Here is a 4,314-nt window from a genome sequence, read left to right as displayed (position 1 = left end):
CTCGTGCAAATCACGTACACACAATTTAATCCCGAACAGATATGAGCAACGTAACAGGTCTCTGTATCTTACATTATAGCATTGCTTTTTGTCGTTCGTTCGTGTTCTGCACACCCTTTCGACAGTCCACACAGCAGTCCAGCGGACACTTACGAGTAGAAAGAATCACTAGTTAAAGCAGAAGATTTTAGCGACGAATAACATAACAGTACCAGCGGGATGGCTTCCGTCTTCAAGGAAAACTGTTGCGGAATAGACAATGCCGAGGGAACAAAACGACCGTAAAGCAAGCAACAATGGCAGCAGGAGGAACCGCACAATATACAGTCAAGCCTTTGCAACCAAGAAGCACTACTCCCCTGAAGCGAAAGCCGGCCCTCGTACGTGGTAATCGCGTTACGACGCTCAGAATTAAGATTCATAAAATGCGTCTGCGACACGTGGCGATTACCGTCAACTTGAGCTGTTACTTTGACGCGAAGTGGAACGAACGTCGACATCGAGGCTCCCAAAGCAAGTCGCCTTCAGCAAACGGTGAGAACGAAACGAAAAGAGAACAAAGCGGAAAAATACCAGCAGTGAATTGCTTTCATTAATAGATATACGTTCGAGGTGGGAGGCTACCGACCATTGGACGCCGCTATGAACCGCCTTAAACTCCAGTGCATATACACGTTATTAGTTCGTTAGATTGCTTGATGGCGATAAGGCTGTTCTACGGCTGTCCTGCTAGCTCAGAAAGGATGCGGCGGCGGCAATAAAAGAGATAAGGCACTCCGTTCTATCGCAACGCCGAAAAAAGGACGATGCCTCAATTATACCGAATGGAACATTGAATTTATTATAGTTTTCTCACAACGGATACGTCTGTGCGTTGTAGACAACATGGGCGAAATTACACGGAGACGATGCCGACAGCAGAGGTACCACCCAGCTATAACGCTTATGCAGATATTATAGAAGTATGAATAGTCAGGGTGCTTTGGTGTTCTAAATTTGGGTTAAATTGGGTGGTCAGTCCTTTCGATTGTTATTCTACTTTGCTTATAAGAAAGTTGATGAGCATCAAAATCATCTGCGAACAACAGCGGGCGGCACGTGATATGTTTGTTTCAAGCCGCTTCTAGACACTACTGTATCACTAAATAGAGGTGGTAAGTTAACGATGCTAAGTAACGTTGTTAAGAAGTGAGCTATGGTGGTCAAGGATTTAGTGAATTAAAGTAGTACTTCGTCCCATCTACGAACACCACCTAAACATTCCAAATGTCGTTGCAAACTAAAAAGAACAATGTAATTAATTCACCAGTCGTTGTGCTTCGTCCTACTCGATGATGTCGAGTAGTGTTGATGAGGTTTTCCGAGTAGGTACAAAATCGGCCTAAAATCGATGTTTCCAGAATTACATATCTGGACCTACATTAGCATCGTATGAGGTGGCCAACCATCAGTTCAAGACAAGCATACCTTTTCCAAAATTCACACGTCCCTAAATACGGTTAACAGACTTGTCGTGATTAAGCCGTTGAGGATAGCATTTATCTCACCAGTACACGACGAAACCACGGCACAAAATTTCCGCACGTGTCCCCTTGCCGCTGTTGGCAGCATTATTGGTCAAACTATTTGTTCACGCTTCTACGTGCAGAATTCTATTCGCTTCTTATAACATTTGTAACGTCGCGCGTTTAAGGCTCTTTCCCCACAGATATCTTCTCCTGAAAATATATTTTCGTATATAAGTTCATATGTTTTATGCTATTCACGTACAGACTCTAAGTGAGCTTCGGTACCTTCTTGCTTCCGACTTACTTTTCACAAATGCTTACTTTCGGAGTATTGCATATGAGAATCTCTACATTTAGAAAATGCTTTGTACAGATGTCCGGATTCTAACACGCAACCGATTCGAAGTTCGCCCAAGATACCAGCTTGCTTCTGCCGAGGCGATCATCGCAAGGACACGTATTCAACCTGCCAACTTTTACTTCTGCGGACTCCTTGCAGACGGCAGCTTTCAGTGATCACCGGACGGAACGACACCAAGCAACCGTCAGTCTGATTTATGGTCAATCTATTAATTGACAGATCTAATACCGCTTACCGTGATTAATCAATGGAAATAACTTAATTCACATAATGACATACTCAGTGTTCCTAAAACGAATAGCAACGCGGTCAAATTTGAACTGAAAAAAATAGTATGTACGTCAAGGCAGGTATATTGTACTGTGCTCGCAAACACACTACAACATCTGTAAATTAGATTGTAGTAATGAATGAACGATAATCGTACTTATTACATTCTTTTTTTTTGTTTTTGCTTGCGGCCAGACGTAAAAATCTCTCCAGATAATAAAAACATCATTCACACGCGCTACTGAGTGAGTATGGTACACAACTAGAGATATACCGATGTACGAATACCGTGAATCATGCATGAAGAAACTATTATGAAACTGCATAACCGAATCCATTATGCCTGTTTTCATCGTAGGCTCTCCCCACAGCAGCAAACAACCATAATAATATTATTGCTACCATGACGACGATCGTTTGAATGAAGAATTTTCTTTTTATGTACCGGACATTTATTTCTGTCAGCTTTCTTATTTTGGCTAATATATAAATCGAAGATTATTTTACTTAGTTATCGAAGGTAGTTAAGCTTGCCCTTCTAAGCGCCGTACCGCATCATTCAGCAGTTCAAAGTCAACTGTGATCGAACAGCCGAGAGGCAACATGAAAGTACATACTGTAACCTTTTTAACGACTCGATTTAATCGGTTATTTTTTTTAATAAAGACAGTAATCGAAACTATCCGCATCCTTTAGCATTCGACTTAATTAATAATAATAAAACTTACACCTTTTCAGAAACAAAGTTTGCTCCAAGTTATCTCTTATTGTCTTCTCTACTTAACCTGTAGAATACCCTAACTTTCGCTCAAAACATTCTCTAGCAGAAAACACTTTAAGCTTGTTGAGCTTCTAAAGATAGCGGTGATCAAAGGCGTGTACCAACTGGGATAAATGCTTTCTGTTCTAATGTCAAGGAACATACATTACAATAAACAACAAATAGGAGTTTATGAGATGCCGCAATTAAAATGGTGTGTCCTGGCGAAGGCGGCAAAAAATAATTTTTAGCTTTACGAGCAGGTGCATTTCGGCAAGCGTTTAATAGACACTAGAATGATAGAAGAATGATTTTTAAGGTGTTTCTAAATGATGCAATATAATCTTTGGAGCGGTTAAACAAATATTTGAGGTGGATAATATTTTTTTCGCCTCACTTGAGCTCTTTAAAAATAGGACATTAATATAACCAAAGCTATGGCTTGACGACTATTTTCTTTGCTTCTTCAGTAGTGGTATGTATGACTTAGAGGTTAAATGCATAACTTAACTCGTCATGCATTCGATGTACATATGAGGTGGACCAGGTTCGAAACCCAGATTCGATGCATTTCACTTAGTACTAGACGGATCAGCCGTCTGAAACAATCCTTGAGCAAGACAGCAGCTGACTTTGTATACTAGATGCTACATGGTACAATACTTCTATTCTACTAAAGATAGCACATTTACTATACCAAGATGTTCGATTTTGTGGGCTGACATAGCAAGCCAAGAAGCCGCTGTGAAACTCACGCGCACACTGGGAAACTAGGCCACAACACGCTTACTAAACGGGTAAACGCTTACTTCGGTAGTGATGACAGTAATTGACCAGATTGACGTAAGCACAACGCTTTTTCCGAATGAGCATTGCTATCCTACTTCAACGCGTTTTGATAATCGATATTGGTTGAAATATCGACTTGTTATTCAAATGTATATTCTGCTCGTTTACTCAACTGCTGCCACTTCGGCTGGTTGTATTACTGCTTTGGACAAATCCTGTTGTTTAGCCGTCGTTAATAGCTTGTAACAGCTAACCTTAAATTTCAGGTTTTGCAGATTATTTTTAACGATGTTTGCACTTTAACAAAATGATAGAAGTTGTCCACATTGGAACCTTCAGCGTCTGCTAGCGCGATGTACCAGTCTTTCGAGACAACGCAGGTTCAATCTGTAGGCCTCTATCGTTTGAGTGAGTAAAAGTGATCATTCATCATAGTCCCGATGGCCTGAACATGGTGTCCGTTTGAAGCCACAAACTCCAGTGTGCTGGTATGCTGAAATTAAACATTGTCGGAAAACGTTTATTGTACCTCAAGCTATATCAATTAACCTCTACGCAAGTCAATACTTCTTCCCGATGTCATAATTACCATCACTTTTGGACAGGAACACTGTCTACAACATATA

General features: G+C 40.7%; 1 long non-coding RNA gene across 1 annotated transcript; it reads left to right on the top strand.

Annotated features, from left to right (window-relative positions):
• Position 1: 1 nt before the first annotated feature.
• LOC147757219 (uncharacterized) lies at positions 2-2,304 on the top strand. Its single transcript, XR_015320456.1, has 2 exons — positions 2-534; positions 1,882-2,304. It is a non-coding gene; the product is annotated as an uncharacterized LOC147757219 (long non-coding RNA).
• Positions 2,305-4,314: the final 2,010 nt, after the last annotated feature.

This window comes from Varroa destructor, unplaced genomic scaffold, assembly GCF_002443255.2.
Source record: "Varroa destructor unplaced genomic scaffold, Vdes_3.0 BEIS01000002.1, whole genome shotgun sequence".
Taxonomy (NCBI): domain Eukaryota; kingdom Metazoa; phylum Arthropoda; class Arachnida; order Mesostigmata; family Varroidae; genus Varroa; species Varroa destructor.
The sequence above is the reverse complement of the archived record's forward strand: the minus strand, read 5'-3'. Positions and strand labels throughout refer to the sequence as shown.